The 18,723-nt window shown below is 47.1% G+C and overlaps 1 protein-coding gene across 6 annotated transcripts in view; it reads left to right on the top strand.

Moving 5' to 3' along the window:
* LOC135525518 (EMILIN-1-A-like) overlaps nucleotides 1-18,723 on the top strand; it is a 91,495-nt gene that overhangs the window by 43,484 nt on the left and 29,288 nt on the right. The gene's annotated exons all lie outside the window — the stretch shown is intronic.

Genomic DNA, 18,723 nt, shown 5'->3' with positions numbered 1-18,723 from the left:
CTGATTGAGCTAATCATGCAAATGTAATTAACTAGAGAGTCGGACACCACAAATTAATATTTATAGAGCTGTTATCTTCCGAATAAACTTTTAAAGACCTAGTAATATTTTGCATCAATAGCAGTCAATATTAATCGTCATCTTAATTCAGTCTCATCTGAAAGTTGTAAATTCTTGGTTATTTGCACAAACCCTGGCTAACAAGTTGAACCAGCAATACAAAATTGGGATTAATAATTTATTTACTAAATACCTAACTAATCACACAGAATTACACATAATTAAATCATAACTTGATTACAAATTACGTCATAAAGGAAAATGTCACTAGCGGGCGGAACAGATATGACAGCTTGTTACACAAAAGAAAAGGGGCTGGGTTTGAGTGAAAGAGCGGGAAGACTGAGGAACAAAGGGCAAAGTTGCGCTATCGTAAATACAGTATCTTATGCTTTCTAAATTACCGGCCATTTGGAAAAGGAAAATGCAATAAATGTTTACTCTGACCTGCGATTCGGTAGGTTGGTAGTAGATGGAAGGCTGTGTTGCCCAAACTAGTCCTTTGAAGAATGTCTCTGCTGGTAAATTGAATACGTTGTAGTAACATCGTTGTGTGGTAGACGGGATACCCTGTCTGTTCCTTCCTAACCCTCGTTTGCAGCGGCTGTTGCTAATTCAACGGCTAGGAGGTATCACTTCTGTGGTGAATAAGAGTTCAAAGTTCATACCATTCGCAACCAAAGCTCATGCTGATGTTGGCTTCGTTCTGTAGTTATTATCTGAACCATTCTGACATCGGACCGTCGTCCTCACGTCCTCGGAACAGGAGGTTATATTGTCGTCAAGGGCTTATATAGGAAGGGAGAGGATGGCTTGTTTGAAAAGTTGTATAGCCCAACTCCCTTCACAGGGGCGGGCCACTGATTGAGCAGAGCCCTATCTTATGAAAACCCAAATCTCACATTTTAAAGGCTAAAATAACATTTCATCCCATCACGAATAATTTCATATTCAAACATTTAAATTGAACAACAATACCATGTGAATCCTATAACTCTGATATGTAGACTTTCCACTGTAGAGTTTATGTCATCTTATCATTGATGAGAATGTCTCAGATGAACACCGAACTGACATCACAGTCATTAAGTACCACCACATATGTTCAATTGGTCGGATTACTTAAATGTAAATGTAAATTACCAGAATATATCTCTATGATAACCAAGGGTTTTGTAAATGTAACATCAGTAGAGTAGAGAGAGGAAAAAGGGGGAAAGAGGTATTTATAACTGTCATAAACCTACCCCCAGGCTAACGTCATGACAGGCCCTAATCTATGGATTTCACATGACTGGGAAAACAGAAATGCATCTTGTTGTTTACAGATACCTTTAAAAAAAAGATAGGTGTCAGGACCCGGTTTCGAACCTGGGTCTCCGGAGTGAGAAACAGTCACTTAACCAACTGAGCCACGAATAGACAGCAGAACCCAGAAGATGAGGCAGACACAGCAGTACTTAAGACGGTGTATTTAATAAAGAAAAACTCCTAAAATAAAAAATGGCAAATCCAAAAGGTGGTAGGTAAAACACAAAAAAAAACTAAAAAGAAACTCACTAAAACTAAACAAAAACAAAAAACAGAATACTACAAGAACTTCACCCGGAATCGACAAGAGCACACAGAACACTAGGGCAGGGTGCCAACATACAAACACAGAGCACAGAACTGAGGGAAACAAAGGGTTTAAATACATTCAGGGGAAACGAGACACAGGTGCAAACAATAATGGGGATCAAGGGAAAAACACAGGGACAAAAAGCACAATGGGGACATCTACTGACAAAAACACAGAACAACCCTGGCCAAATCCTGACAGAATCCCCCTAGAACGGCTCCTGACGTTCCTACCAGCTCTCTCAGGGTGGAGGACCCTGAACTGACGAATGAGGTCAGGGTCCAGGATGTCTTTGGCAGGAACCCAGGAGCGCTCCTCAGGACCGTAGCCTTTCCAGTCCACCAGATACTGCCAGGACCGCTGCACCCGGCGGGAATCCAGTATCCGGTGGACGGTATAAGCCGGCTGGCCTCCAATGACACGAGGCGGAGGGGGAGGTCTGTCTGCCGGGACAAGGGGAGAAAAAACAACAGGTTTTAACAAAGACACATGAAATGTGGGATTAATCTTAAGGGATCTGGGTAAGTGTAGGCGATAAGAAACTGGGTTAACTCTCCTGGCAACCTTGAAGGGACCGATGTATTTTTGGGACAGCTTGCGAGACTCCACCCGTAGAGGTAAGTCTCTTGTGGAGAGCCAGACTCTCTGGCCGGGGCGCAGGGTAGGCCCGGGACGGCGACGTCTGTTGGCTTGTTGTTGATACCTCTGTGAGGAACGCATCAGATTAAGACGGGTCTTCCTCCACATAAGCCGACAGCGTCTGACGAATCTCAAGGCTGAAGGCACTCTGACTTCTGCCTCCTGGTCCGGGAACAATGGAGGAGCATAGCCAAACTGACACTCGTGCGGGGACATACCAGTGGAGGAGGAGCGCAAGGTGTTGTGCGCGTATTCGGCCCAAACAATAAAGGATGACCATGTGGACGGGTTGTCACGAGTCATACATCGGAGGGTGGTTTCCAGCTCTTGATTCATCCTCTCTGTTTGGCCGTTGGACTCCGGATGGTACCCTGAAGATAGACTGGCAGAAGCCCCCATGAGTTGGCAGAAGGCCTTCCAAAACCTTGAGGCGAACTGGGGACCTCTGTCAGAAACCACATCTTGAGGAATGCCGAAGACTCGGAACACATGATTAATTACCAACTCAGCCGTTTCCTTGGCAGAAGGTAACTTAGTCAGAGGGACGAACCTGGCCGCCTTTGAAAACCTGTCGATTATGACTAGGATAGTAGTATTGCCATGGGATGGAGGAAGTCCAGTAATAAAGTCCAATGATATATGGGACCAGGGTCTGTGGGGAACAGGTAAAGGGTGAAGGAGTCCTTGAGGGTGGAGGTGAGAAGATTTGCCCTGGCAGCACACGGGGCAGGCATTGACGAAAGTGGCAACGTCTTCTCTTATGGTAGGCCACCAGAACTTACGCTGGATGAACTCCAAGGTGCGACCTACGCCCGGATGACAGGTGAGGCGAGAGGACTGCCCCCACAGAAGGACCTGAGTCCTCACTGCCTTGGGGACAAACAACCGATTGGCAGGACCTCCTTTAGGGTCCGGTTCGCTAGCTTGAGCACGTCTCACGGTATCCTCAACTTGCCACGAGATCGGAGCCACAATCTTAGCAGCAGGAAGGACAGGCATGTCCGTGTCATCTCGAATGGCAGGAGCGTAGACTCGGGACAGGGCATCCGGTTTGAGATTCTTCGACCCGGGCCGATAGGTGAGGATAAACTGGAATCGATTGAAGAAAAGAGACCATCTAGCTTGTCTAGAGTTCAATCGCTTCGCCTGCTGGATATACTCCAGATTCTTGTGGTCCGTAAGCACTTGAAACGGGTGAGAAGCCCCCTCGAGCCAGTGTCTCCATTCCTTCAATGCCATCTTAACCGCTAGGAGTTCACGATCCCCACATCGTAGTTCCTCTCAGTCGGGGTAAGCCGGTGTGAGAAGAAAGCGCACGGATGAAGCTTCTTGTCTTCACCCCTCTGAGACAGGACAGCTCCAACACCAACCTCTGATGCGTCTACCTCCACCACAAATGGTTCATCCGTAGTCGGTAGTATCAGGATGGGAGCAGAGAGGATGCGCTGCTTGAGTCCTTGGAAGGCCGTCTCAGCTTCTCTTCCCCAAGAAAACCTTGCATTGCCACCTTTGGTTAAAGCTGAGAGAGGAGCTGCCACCAAACTGAAGTTCTTGATGAACTTGCGGTAAAAGTTTGTGAAGCCCAGGAAACGCTGAACATCCTTAACGGATTTGGGGGTGGGCCAATCCGCTACCGCCCTACCTTCCTAGGGTCCATTTGGATTCGACCGGGTTCCACTACAAATCCCAGGAATTGTACTCGGGATGAATGGAATTCACATTTTCCGGCTTAACGTACAGATGGCTGTCCAGGAGGCGTTTGAGTACTTGTCTGACATGCTTAGTGTGTTCTTGAAGGGAGCTCGAAAAGATGAGGATGTCATCCAAGTAAACGAACACAAATATGTTAAGCATATCCCTAAGCACATCGTTTATGAGCGCTTGGAACACCGCTGGGGCGTTGGTCAGGCCGAAGGGCATCACCAAGTATTCATAGTGACCAGTAGGCGTGTTGAAAGCGGTCTTCCACTCGTCACCAGGTCTGATCCGCACAAGATGGTATGCGTTCCGCAGGTCAAGCTTAGTGAAAACAACTGCTTCCTGGAGCAGCTCGAAGGCTGTGGCCATAAGGGGTAGCGGGTAACGGTTACGGACGGTTATGGCATTGAGTCCCCGGTAGTCGATGCAAGGACGTAACCCACCGTCTTTCTTGGCCACAAAGAAGAACCCTGCTCCCGCCGGGAGGTGGATGGACGCATGAGGCCTGCTTCCAGAGAGTCCTTGATATAGGTATCCATAGCAGCTCGTTCGGGTGGAGATAGGGAAAAGATCCGACCCCTGGGGGGCAAGTGCCCGGAAACAGGTCGATGGGGCAATCGTAAGATCTATGGGGTGGTAGCATGGTGGCCCTCTGTTTGCTAAACACCAGTTTGAGGTCATGGTAACACTCGGGAACTCGGGTCAGATCGATGGATTCTAAAGACTCGGGAGTAGAACTCGGGAATTCTGGAAAATACAAGTAGCTTGGCACGTAGGACCCCACTGCTTGATAGTGCCCACAGACCAGTCGATGTGAGGGTTATGGCTGTGAAGCCAGGGGTATCCAAGGACGAGAGGGAACTCGGAACAGGAGATCAAATGAAAGTTCATCAATTCCTGGTGTTGTGAAACTGAAAGTCTCAAGAAGGTAGTGACATGAGTGACAAGTCCAGATCCCAAAGGGCTTCCATCCAATGTAGTAACCCTCATGGGGTCACTTAGAGGTTCAGAGGGAACGCCATTCTTCTTCGCCCAGACACCATCCATGAAGTTACCTGCGGCTCCAGAGTCTACCAAGGCTTGAAGGTGAAGCTTGTGGTTGTCCCAGGAGAGGGTGACTGGAATGAGCAGACGGGAGTTGGACGGATGGGAGGAGGTTATGTTTCCCGTTACAGTTCCCCCGGTCTGTACGGGACAGAGCGTTTCCCTGGAGCCTGGGACACGTGGAACGGAAATGGCCCGGTTTGCCGCAATATAGACAGCGTCGCTCCCTCATCCGGCGGTCTCTCTCAGCCTGGGAGATGCGTCCAATCTGCATGGGTTCCGGTGGAGCCAGTGATGATAAAGGTGGGGACTCGGAGCTGGGACTGATAGGGGCTAGAGGTCTACGGTTGAGTTCTCTCTCTCTCAGACGCTGGTCAATGCGTGAGGCCAACTTGATCAAGGACTCGAGATTGTCCGGTGGTTCCCGAGTGGCCAGTTCATCTTGGATAGTGTCGGAAAGGCCTTTCAGAAAGCACACCGTGAGCGCCTCGTTGTTCCAGCCACTCGCTGCTGCCACCGTGCGGAACTGGATGGCATAGTCCGTCACGCTGCGCCAACCTTGATGGAGAGTCAGGAGCTGTTTGGCTGAGTCAGAACCACTGCTTGGGCCTTGAAACACTCGTTTGAATTCCTCAGCAAAGGCAGAGTAGCTGGCACAGCAGGAACTATGGGCATCCCACACAGCAGTAGCCCAGGCCAGGGCTTTTTCCGACAGCAGGGTGATGATATATGCGATCTTAGACCGGTCGGTGGGAAATGACGAGGGTTGCAGCTCAAAGGAGAGAGAACATTGAGTGAGAAACCCTTTACAAGCACTTGGATCACCTGAGAACCGTTGGGGAGGTGGAAGACGAGGTTCAGCCAGGGGGTTAACTGCCATGGGTACGTGAACTTGAGGTACTGGGACGGGAACTGTTGCCGGGGTAAGTCGATCAGATACTTGCTTAATGGAAGTCAGCATCTCCGACAGAAGATGAGAATGTCTAGCCATTAAGGCCTCTTGCTGAACCAGGGCGGCTTCGTGGCGTTGGACAGTCTCCTGGTGGTGGGACAGCGTGGCAAAAGGTCCTGGGAACTGGCTGCCTCTGGGTTCATTTTTGGCTCTGTGTTTCTGTCAGGACCCGGTTTCGAACCTGGGTCTCCGGAGTGAGAAACAGTCACTTAACCAACTGAGCCACGAATAGACAGCAGAACCCAGAAGATGAGGCAGACACAGCAGTACTTAAGACGGTGTATTTAATAAAGAAAAAAAAACTCCTAAAATAAAAAATGGCAAATCCAAAAGGTGGTAGGTAAAACACAAAAAAAACCTAAAAAGAAACTCACTAAAACTAAACAAAAACAAAAAACAGAATACTACAAGAACTTCACCCGGAATCGACAAGAGCACACAGAACACTAGGGCAGGGTGCCAACATACAAACACAGAGCACAGAACTGAGGGAAACAAAGGGTTTAAATACATTCAGGGGAAACGAGACACAGGTGCAAACAATAATGGGGATCAAGGGAAAAACACAGGGACAAAAAGCACAATGGGGACATCTACTGACAAAAACACGGAACAACCCTGGCCAAATCCTGACAATAGGGGCGTGGATCAGAAAACCAGTCAGAATCTGGTGTGACCACCATTTGCCTCATGAAGTGCGACACATCTACTTCGCGTAGAGTTGATCAGGATGTTGAATGTTTCCTGTGGAATGTTGTCCCACTCCTCTTCAAAAGATGTGCGAAGTTGCTGGATATTGGCGGGAACTAGAACATGCTGTCTTACACGTTGATCCAGAGCTTCCCGAACATGTGAAGCCGGATGTGATGGTCCTGTGCTGGCATGATTACACGTGGTCTGCGTTTGTGAGGCCGGTTGGACGTACTGCCAAATTCTCAAAAAAACATTGGAGGCAGCTTACAGTAGGGTAGAGAAATTAACATTAAATTATCTGGCAACAGCTCTGGTGCAGTCAGCATGCCAACTGTACTCTCCCTCAAAACTTCAGACATCTGTGGCATTGTGTTGTGTGACAAAACTGCAAGTTTAAGAGTGCCCTTTTAAGGCCCCCAGCACAAGGTGCACCTGTGTAATGATCATTCTGTTTAATCAGCTTCTTGATATGCCACACCTACCAGGTCAATGGATTATATTGTCAAAGGAGAAATGCTCAAATTTGTGCACAACATTTGAGAAACATAAGCTTTTTGTGCATATGGAAAATGTTTGGGATCTTTTCTTTCAGCTCATTAAACATGGATCCAACATGTTCCATTTATATTTTTGTTCAGTGTATTACACTTTTGGTTCTTCTTTTTGTCCTTCATCCACTTTCAAGGGATTTCCTCAGCATTCTCAAGGTCCCATTGTGACATCCTCACTCACAACATTCTATTCTATTCACTCTAAACAATGCACTTTTTGACACAAATCAGCTACTTTGACCGCTTTCCCAACAATTTACAGAAAGGTACAACATATGCAATCTTCCTCTGCTGTTCAAAATAAAAAATCAGAACATCATTATCTGGTACCGATCAAATGTTACAGCTGTTTAAGTAACCGCGTCGATAACATGTTCTCTAACTTTTTATTGTACAACTTTCCTAACATGTTAGACAAAAAGTTAAGGTATGACAACTTCGTCTACTTTTCTGTTATTCAAATCGGAAATCGGAACAAAAATATCTCATACTGATCAAACGTTAATGGTGTTTAAATATGTGATCTAACTTCCTTACAGTCCAAAGTAATAAGGAATATCAAAGTAATCAGATCAGATATTAAAATATATTTACTGTTGACTATATTTCACCACTTCACTTAAGTAAAAGGTTTTAAACTTCTTCCACTACCTCAAACATACTTTCAAAGAGCTGTCGGAAGTCACACAATTTTTATTCATGGAAAATGTACATGTAGTTACAGTTGAAATTGGCATGCAAGCTAGTTAACTACTGGTAGCTAGCTAGCTTGTCCCACTAGCAAGGATCTTACACAGGAGAAGCTAAAACTGTGATGCGAATTGAGCACAGCCACAGAGTCATGATTGTTTGTCCTACCAGATCTAGGAGGAGGTTAGAGATGGTGGATCCCTCAGTCCTTCAAATGTTGATGGTTGTAGATGTCCAGTTCAGGCCCCAGGCTTCCATTGACAGTCATAATTATTTATTCACAAGTTCATTGCAATTTCCTATTGCTGTTACGCCATCTGTTCAGTACCTGATAGAGCAGTCCCAGAAGACCCGGGCGTTCATATTATTGCTCAGGAAGGTCCAAAATCATCTGATGAAATCCTAATGTCCTAATGGATAAGCTACCACTGTACCTGAGTGTGTGTGTGTGTGTGTGTGTGTGTGTGTGTGTGTGTGTGTGTGTGTGTGTGTGTCTGCATCTGCCACACTGATCTTCAACAATGGGGCCTCTCAGGTGTGTGTGCTTAGTCCCCTCCTGATCTCCCTGTTCAACTATGACTGCATGGCCAAGCAATACTCCAACACCATCATTAAGTTTGCTGACGACACAACAGTGGTAGGCCTGATCACCGAAAACAGACAACCTATAGGGAGGAGGTCAGAGACCTGGCAGTGTGGTGCCAGGACAATGACCTCTCCCTCAATGTGAGCAAGACTAAGGAGATGATCGTGGACTATAGAAAAAGGATATAGGAACAGGCCCCCATTAACATTGACGGGGCTTAAGTGGAGCGGATCGAGAGATTCAAGTTCCTTGGTGTCCACATCACCAACAAACTAGCATGGTCCAAACACACCAAGACAGTTGTGAAGAGGACATGACAACACCTTTTCCCCCTCAAGAGACTGAAAAGATGAGGCATGGGTCCCCAGATCCTCAAAAAGATCTACAGCTGCACCATCAAGACTCTCCGGACATGTTGCATCACCGCCTGGTATGGCAACTGCTCAGCATCTGACCATAAGGCGCTACAGAGGGTAGTGCGTACAGCCCAGTACAAGGCCAAGCTTCCTGCCTTCCAGGACCTACAGTTGAAGTCAGAAGATTACATACACTTAGGTTGGAGTCATTAAAACTTGTTTTTCAACCACTCCACATATTTCTTGTTAACTAACTATAGTTTTGACACAAGTATTTATTCCAACAATTGTTTACAGACAGATTATTTAACTTATAATTCCCTGTATCACAATTCCAGTGGGTCAGAAATTTACAATCACTAAGTTGACTGTGCCTATAAACCGCTTGGAAAATTCCAGAAATGTATGTCATGGCTTTAGAAGCTTCTGATAGGCTAATTGACATCATTGGAGGCAATTGGAGGTGTACCTGTGGATGTACCTACAAACTCAGTGCCTCTTTGCTTGACATCATGGGAAAATCAAAAGAAATCAGCCAAGACCTCAGAAAAAAAGTCTGGTTCATCCTTGGGAGCAATTTCCAAACGCCTGAAGGTACCACTTTCATCTGTACAAATAATAGTATGCAAATATAAACCCCATGGGACCGTGCAGCCGTCATACTGCTCAGGAAGTCTCCTAGAGATGAACGTACTTTGGTGCAAAAAGTGAAAATCAATCCCAGAACAACAGCGAAGGATCTTGTGAAGATGCTGGAGGAAACAGGTACCAAGTCTATATATCCACAGTAAAATGAGTCCTATATCGACATAACCTGAAAGGAAGAAGCCACTGCTACAAAACCACCATATAAAAGACAGACAACAGTTTGCAACTGCACATGGGTACAAACATTGTACTTTTTGGAGAAATGTCCTCTGGTCTGATGAAACAAAAATAGAACTGCTTGGCCATAATGACCATCATTATGTTTGGAGGAAAAAGGGGGAGGCTTGCAAGCTGACGAACACCATCCGAACCGTGAAGTATGGGGGCGGCAGCATCATGTTGTGGGCGTGCTTTGCTGCAGGAGGGGCTGGTGCACTTCTCAAAATAGATTGCATTACGAGGAAGAACTATTATGTGGTTATATTGAAGCAACATCTCAAGACATCAGTCAGGAAGTTAAAGCTTGGTCGCAAATGGGTCTTCCAAATGGACAATGACCCCAAGCATTCTTCCAAAGTTGTGGCAAAATGGCTTAAGGACAACAAAGTCAAGGTATTGGAGTGGCCATCACAAAGCCCTGACCTCAATCCTATAGAAAATTTGTGGACAGAACTTAAAAAGTGTGTGAGAGCAAGGAGGCATACATACCTGATTCAGTTCCACCAGCTCTGTCAGGGGGAATGGGCCAAAATTCACTCACATTTTTGTGGGAAGCTTGTGGAAGGCAACCCGAAACGTTTGACCCAAGTTAAACAATTTAAAGTCAATGCTACAAAATTCTAATTGAGTGTATGCACACTTCTGACCCACAGGAAATAAAAGCTGAAATAAATCATTCTCGCTACTATTGTTCTGACATTTCACATTCTTAAAATAAAGTGGTGATCCTATGTATAGTGACTTTACAAATTACCTCGACTAACCCGTACCCCCCCACACTGACTCGGTACCAGTACCCCCTGTATACAGTCTCATTATTGTTATGTCATTTTCTTGTGTTTCTTTTCAATAAAAAAAAATCACTTTAGTTTATTTGGTAAATATTTTCTTAACTCTTTTTCTTGAACTGCGTTGTTGACTAAGGGCTTGTAAGTAAGCATTTCACGGTATGGTCTACTACAGCTGTTGTATTCGGCGCACGTGACAAATACATTTTGATATATTTTTTATTTAGTTGCATGTGTGCTTCTATTCTTGCTTAAAAGGCATATGTGTGCACATGTGTGTGTGTGTGTATGTGTGTGTCATAGGAACGTGACATAGTTCTGGCACAGGACTCCACCGTCTGTGCCAGATGTATGGTCTGCAGCTGTGGGGAAATAGCAGAGGTGGGACCACTATTATTCAAGTCACAAGGTCTGAGTCTCACGTAGAATGGGTCCAAGACTCAAGTCCATGTCATATGCATTCTAAGAGCATGTCAAGTCGACTCTCAAGTCAAGTAAAAATCTCTATGTGTAGATTGACCAAATATACATGGGTAACAGCCCAATAGAAATTGCCTGTGTATCAGTCTCAACCGGTCCTATCTGAATGGACACACATAGAGAAACCAAATGGAATCTGTCTAACAGGAGCTCAAACTGGTAGGCCTAGATAATATAAGCACTTGGCCCTCGGGACCATACAATTACTCAATTGGCATTTACAACCAATAAATTGGTTCTACAATGTAAAAGGCAATTTCCACATCCATTGTTACATTGGTACATTTGTCTTAATCAGACTATTTCAACAGCATGCATGCATGGAACAATCATTTTCTCTTATTCAATGTTCTGACTACAAAGCGTTACGCGCACAGGCCACATGGTCTTAATTCAATGCTCCACTAAGGCTTTACACGATCCTATTAAGCACAACAGAAAATGACCGAGACATAGGACACAGACACATGGAACGCAGACCATAACCCGGGTAAAAAAACACAACTTATACCTCATGAGTGTTGTGGATGTTCTATAAACGCTGTGCTCACTCAGAGCAGGGTAATAAATAGTTTGGCAAAATGAAAATGTATTGTAGTCTTATCAAACATGAAACAGAAATGTCTAGGTGTTGCAATAAACGGTACGGGGATGGAATGGTGAAAATTGCTGTTGATTATTGTCGTATTAGATAGAAGGTACATTTACAGCATGGGGCCTATGCATTTAAACGTGTGAAACCAACAGCAAACGTTTCAACAAGAGAAAAAAAGCACTTCAATTGTTAAATACCAGCAGGCCATGATAGTAATTCTTGCCCCATTTCTGGTGAATTTTCAAAGAAAACAATTAATATTCTTGATCACCAAACATTTATTTATTATGGCAATCCTCTCTTCCTGTTTCGCCCAGGTCGAGGTATTTTGTGTTTATCTTCATTTATTTGGTCAGGCCAGGGTGTGGCATGGGGTTTTTGTATGTGGTGTGTTGGTATTGGGTTTGTAGCTTAGTGGGGTGTTCTAGTTAAGTCTATGGCTGTCTGAAGTGGTTCTCAATCAGAGGCAGGTGTGTATCGTTGTATTCGTGTTACGTTTTGTTCATTAAACATGGATCGCAATCTACACGCTGCATTTTGGTCCGACTCTCTTTCACCGCATGAAAACCGTTACAGAATCACCCACCACAAACGGACCAAGCAGCGTGTCACCAGGCAGGAGCCACAGGAGAAACAGCAAAGGCAGCAGCAGGAGCAGCGTAAAAAGGACTTTTGGACTTGGGAGGAAATCCTCGACGGGAGAGGACCCTGGGCTAAACCAGGGGAGTGTAGCCGCCCCAAGGAGCAACAAAAGGAGGAATGGACATGGGAGGAGGAATTATTCGGAGAACGACCTTGGGTTCAGCCTGGAGAATATCGCCGCCCCAAAGAAGAACTAGAGGCGGCGAGAGCTGAGAGGCGCAGGTATGTGGAGGCAGCGCGGCGACGCGGTTGGAAGCCCGGGAGTCAGCCCCAAAAATTTCTTGGGGGGGCTCACAGGGAGTATGGCGACGCTAGGTAGGAGACCTGCGCCAACTTCCTGTGGTTACCGGGGGGCTAGAGAGACCGGGCAGGCTACCTGGCTGAGCTTCCTCTCAGTGCTGGGCTTCCTCTCAGTGCTGGGTTACCTCTCAGTGCTGGGCTTCCTCTCAGTCCCGAGCTTCCCCTCAGTGCTGAGTTGCCCCTCTGTCCCGAGCTGCCCCTCTGTCCCGAGCTGCCCCTCTGTCCCGAGCTGCCCCTCTGTCCCGATCTGCTCCTCAGTCCAGTGGGGTTCTGGGTGAGGACTACTAGGCCATGGTCGGCGGCGAGGGTGGACTATCCAAGGACGCGAGGAGGAGGGACTAAGACGGTGATTGAGTGGGGTCCACGTCCCGCGCCGGACCCGCCACCATGGACAGACGCCCACCCAGACCCTCCCTATTGTTTTGAGGTGCGTCCGGGAGTCTGCACCTTAGGGGGGGGGTTCTGTCACACCCTGGTCGAGGTATTTTGTGTTTATCTTTATTTATTGAGAGGCAGGTGTGTATCGTTGTCTCTGATTGGGAACCATATTTAGGCAGCCATATTCTTTGTGTGTTTCGTGGGTGATTGTCCTTAGTGTCCTTGTTCCTGTATCTGTGTTAGTTTACACTAGTATAGGCTGTTTTGGTTTTCGTTATGTTCTTTGTTTTGTAGTGTTTGTATTTAGATTCGTGTTACGTTTTGTTCATTAAACATGGATCGCAATCTACACTCTGCATTTTGGTCCGACTCTCTTTCACCGCATGAAAATCGTTACACTTCCTACAATTTGACATATGTGTTGCACCTGATCCTATAGCTGTACATCAAATCAGCAATCTGTTCTCTAGCTCACCCGACCTGTGTTGATTGACAGTTTGCTTGTACAATCAGAGTGCCGAGTGTGCACTTCACTCGACAATCTTATGCATTTTTTTTTCTTTTTACAAGGGACGATGCTGTGGCTACAGTCTCTGGCTTCCTGTAGAAAAATCCGCGTCGACTCAAAATGACACAAAATGAGTGGCGAAACATTACCAAACCTGTCCAAATGAATTCAAGTCATCAGTCTCAAGTCAAAGTCGAATCCCGAGATTTGAGGCTGCAAGTTCAAGTCAAGTTATCTATTTTCTATCAAGTCGAGTCTCAAGCCATAAAATGTGTGACTGGAATCAGATTGGGGTCCAAGTCATGTGACTTGAGTCCACAATGCTGGGAAATAGGTCAAAGGTCATTGCTGATGTAAGGCTGCAGCCCTGGCCTAGAGGCTGCAAGCGAGGTGGGGTCAAAGCGTTCATAGTGCCTCTGCGCTTCTGGGTCATACAGATAGGAAATGAGGGGCATTTGAAATCCGAGCTTGGCGCTATACAATAGCTGGCCACTGCAGACCACACGGAGCAGACCACATGGAGCAGACCACACGGAGCAGACCACACGGAGCAGACCACACGGAGCAGACCACATGGAGCAGACCACACGGAGCAGACCACATGGAGCAGACCACACGGAGCAGACCACACGGAGCAGACCACATGGAGCAGACCACACGGAGCAGACCACACGGAGCAGACCACACGGAGCAGACCACATGGAGCAGACCACACGGAGCAGACCACATGGAGCAGACCACACGGAGCAGACCACACGGAGCAGACCACACGGAGCAGACCACACGGAGCAGACCACACGGAGCAGACCACACGGAGCAGACCACACGGAGCAGACCACATGGAGCAGACCACATGGAGCAGACCACATGGAGCAGACCACACGGAGCAGACCACACGGAGCAGACCACACGGAGCAGACCACACGGAGCAGACCACACGGAGCAGACCACACGGAGCAGACCACACGGAGCAGACCACACGGAGCAGACCACATGGAGCAGACCACATGGAGCAGACCACACGGAGCAGACCACACGGAGCAGACCACATGGAGCAGACCACACGGAGCAGACCACACGGAGCAGACCACATGGAGCAGACCACATGGAGCAGACCACATGGAGCAGACCACACGGAGCAGACCACATGGAGCAGACCACATGGAGCAGACCACACGGAGCAGACCACACACAGGTCTAACCCCAGTCTGAAAACCAATCCCTATGATTTTTTAGATGAGTAGATTAGTACTTAATATAACTGAACAAAGGTCATATTTGTAAGAAATATGGTGGAAGCTTGACTAGGTTCTTCGAAAAACCATGTGGAACCTACATCTTGTGGAACCTACATCTTTCCCACTCTATCAGATCTACAGACACAGGAGGAGTTGAGACATAGGGTTGTTTTGGACTGAGCAACAGACATGGCCCGTCGTTGCTCACACAGAGACACAAAGCGCAGTCTGGGAATGTGTTTGGGAATCTGCACGATGCCAAAGTTGGTCAATTAATGAAAAAGATAGTTTATCATGCTATTGTTTTGACATTAGCAAGGGTTGTTGTTGTTAGAGCCAAGATTGCCACCACTGGGGCAGTTTCACAAGATGAGTTTCACAAGATGATTAACACCGATTGTTGTGACACTGAGTCAAAAGCATACTCTGCCACACAGTACACATACAGTGGTCTGAGAGAGAGCATGCCGTGGTGCAGAGAACGACAAGCAGTGAAAAAAGAGAGAAAGATAGAGATAGAGGGATGGTTTTGGGAGGATATTACATCATTGCCAAGTGTTTATCTTTTTAAAATAAGGCTTGTTACACTCCAAACCCTTTGTCCCGGCACCCATAAGAACAGCATATAAGAATGCTGCTGCTTGCAGAAAAAGTCAATAAAGAGCCATGCCGGATGGTTAGGCCTGGTTCCAACCCTCTGTGTCTCTGTGCAGCTGCTTGTCCGTTCAAACACAGGTCAGATGTGGGGAGAAACAGGACTTCTCACTGGTACTAGAAAGCAGTGAGCTAAAGCTTCAGGCTTGGAGGAATACAGTATAGACCTGGCCTGGTTAGTTTGGTATGCTGACAAATGTATTGCATGCATCACTGTGGTTTCAAGCCAAGACTTTTGAAAAGTGGATGATGAATCTAGAATGTAAAGCCTCAGTGGCATACAGACCACAGCCTACATTCTGATGGAGGGCTACAGTGTCAGGTCAGCCACAGACAGCTGATCCTCCTCTCCTATCCCCTCCTCTCCTATCCTCTCCTCTCCTCTCCTGTTCTCTCCTCTCATCCCCTCTCCTCCACTCCTCCACTCTCCTCCTTTCCCATCCTATTCTCCTATCCTCTCCTCCTATCTCCTGTCCTATCCTCTCCTCTTCTATCCCTTTCTCTCTTCTTCTCCTCCCCCAAACAGGGGTGAAACCTGAGATGCTGTATTTGAGATGCTGTAGTCTGGTGTTCTAGTGTCCCAGAGTCTTCTAGTGTCCCATTGTCTTCTAGTGTCCCAGTGTCTTCTAGTGTTCCAGTGTCTTCTAGTGTCCAAGTGTCCTCTAGTGTTCCAGTGTCTTCTATTGTGCCAGTGTCTTCTAGTGTCCCAGTGTCTTCTAGTGTCCCAGTGTGTTATAGTGTCCCAGTGTCTTCTAGTGTCCCAGTGTCCTCTAGTGTCCCAGTGTGTTATAGTGTCCCAGTGTCTTCTAGTGTCCCAGTGTATTCTAGTGTCCCAGTGTCTTCTGGTGTCCCAGTGTCTTCTGGTGTCCCAGTGTCTTCTAGTGTCCCAGTGTCTTCTAGTGTCCCAGAGTCTTCTAGTGTCCCAGTGTCTTCTAGTGTCCCAGTGTCTTCTGGTGTCCCAGTGTGTTCTAGTGTCCCAGTGTCCTCTAGTGTCCCAGTGTGTTATAGTGTTCCATTGTCTTCTAGTGTCCCAGTGTTCCAGTGTCTTCTAGTGTTCCAGTGTCTTCTAGTGTCCAAGTGTCCTCTAGTGTCCCAGTGTCTTCTGGTGTCCCAGTGTCTTCTAGTGTCCCAGTGTGTTCTAGTGTCCCAGTGTGTTCTAGTGTCCCAGTGTCTTCTGGTGTCCCAGTGTCTTCTGGTGTCCCAGTGTCTTCTGGTGTCCCAGTGTCTTCTAGTGTCCCAGTGTCTTCTAGTGTCCCAGTGTCTTCTGGTGTCCCAGTGTCTTCTAGTGTCCCAGTGTCTTCTGGTGTCCCAGTGTCTTCTGGTGTCCCAGTGTCTTCTAGTGTCCCAGTGTCTTCTAGTGTCCCAGTGTCTTCTGGTGTCCCAGTGTCTTCTAGTGTCCTAGTGTCTTCTGGTGTCCCAGTGTCTTCTAGTGTCCCAGTGTCTTCTAGTGTCCCAGTGTGTTCAAGTGTCCCAGTGTCTTCTAGTATCCCAGTGTGTTATAGTGTCCCAGTGTCTTCTAGTGTCCCAGTGTGTTCTAGTGTCCCAGTGTGTTCTAGTGTCCCAGTGTCTTCTAGTGTCCCAGTGTCATCTGGTGTCCCAGTGTCTTCTAGTGTCCCAGTGTCTTCTGGTGTCCCAGTGTGTTATAGTGTCCCAGTGTCTTCTAGTGTCCCAGTGTGTTATAGTGTCCCAGTGTCTTCTGGTGTCCCAGTGTGTTATAGTGTCCCAGTGTCTTCTAGTGTCCCAGTGTGTTATAGTGTCCCAGTGTCTTCTAGTGTCCCAGTGTCTTCTAGTGTCGCAGTGTCCCAGTGTCCTCTAGTGTCCCAGTGTGTTATAGTGTTCCAGTGTCCTCTAGTGTCCCAGTGTCTTCTAGTGTCCCAGTGTCTTCTGGTGTCCCAGTGTCTTCTGGTGTCCCAGTGTCTTCTGGTATCCCAGTGTCTTCTAGTGTCCAACTGTCTTTTAGTGTCCAAGTGTCCTCTAGTGTTCCAGTGTCTTCTATTGTCCCAGTGTCTTCTAGTGTCCCAGTGCCTTCTAGTGTCCCAGTGTCTTCTAGTGTCCCAGTGTCTTCTAGTGTCCCAGTGTCCTCTAGTGTCCCAGTGTCTTCTAGTGTCCCAGTGTCCCAGTGTCTTCTGGTGTCCCAGTGTCTTCTGGTGTCCCAGTGTCTTCTGGTGTCCCAGTGTCTTCTAGTGTCCCAGTGTGTTATAGTGTCCCAGTGTCTTCTAGTGTCCCAGTGTCTTCTAGTGTCCCAGTGTCTTCTGGTGTCCCAGTGTCTTCTGGTGTCCCAGTGTCTTCTGGTGTCCCAGTGTCTTCTAGTGTCCCAGTGTCTTCTGGTGTCCCAGTGTCTTCTGGTGTCCCAGTGTCTTCTGGTGTCCCAGTGTGTTCTAGTGTCCCAGTGTCCTCTAGTGTCCCAGTGTGTTATAGTGTTCCATTGTCTTCTAGTGTCCCATTGTCTTCTAGTGTCCCAGTGTTCCAGTGTCTTCTAGTGTTCCAGTGTCTTCTAGTGTCCAAGTGTCCTCTAGTGTCCCAGTGTCTTCTGGTGTCCCAGTGTCTTCTAGTGTCCCAGTGTGTTCTAGTGTCCCAGTGTGTTCTAGTGTCCCAGTGTCTTCTGGTGTCCCAGTGTCTTCTAGTGTCCCAGTGTCTTCTGGTGTCCCTGTGTCTTCTAGTGTCCCAGTGTCTTCTGGTGTCCCAGGTGTCCCTGGTGTCTAAGATGACAGTGTTGTTAAGAAAAGGCTAAGCTTGAGAGCAGACGCATTATTTTCATTTTATTTGCGATTTTTAGAAATCGTTAACGTTGCGTTATGCTAATGAGCCTGAGGCTTTAGTCACAAACCCGGATCCGGGATGGGGAGTTTCGAGAAGTTAACAAGACATTTGTGGAGTGGTTGAAAATTAGTTATAATGACTCCAACCTAAGTGTATGTAAACTTCCGACTTACCCTCAAACTTTTATTTTTTTAACATTTATTTAACTAGGCAAGTCAACAAATCCTTATTTTCAATGACGGCCTAGGAACAGTGGGTTAACTGCCTGTTCAGGGGCAGAACGACAGATTTGTACCATGTCAGCTCGGGGGTTTCAACTTGCAACCTTCCGGTTACTAGTCCAACGCTCTAACCACTAGGCTACCTGCCACCTCTACACTCTAACCACTAGGCTACCCTGCCGCCTCTACACTCTAACCACTAGGCTACCCTGCCGCCTCTACACTCTAACCACTAGGCAACCCTGCCGCCTCTACACTCTAACCACTAGGCTACCCTGCCGCCTCTACACTCTAACCACTAGGCTACCCTGCCGCCTCTACACTCTAACCACTAGGCTATCCTGCCGTCTCTACACTCTAACCACTAGGCTACCTGTCACCTCTACACTCTAACCACTAGGC

Source organism: Oncorhynchus masou, chromosome 32, assembly GCF_036934945.1.
Source record: "Oncorhynchus masou masou isolate Uvic2021 chromosome 32, UVic_Omas_1.1, whole genome shotgun sequence".
In the NCBI taxonomy this organism is placed as follows: Eukaryota; Metazoa; Chordata; class Actinopteri; order Salmoniformes; family Salmonidae; genus Oncorhynchus; species Oncorhynchus masou.
The sequence above is the reverse complement of the archived record's forward strand: the minus strand, read 5'-3'. Positions and strand labels throughout refer to the sequence as shown.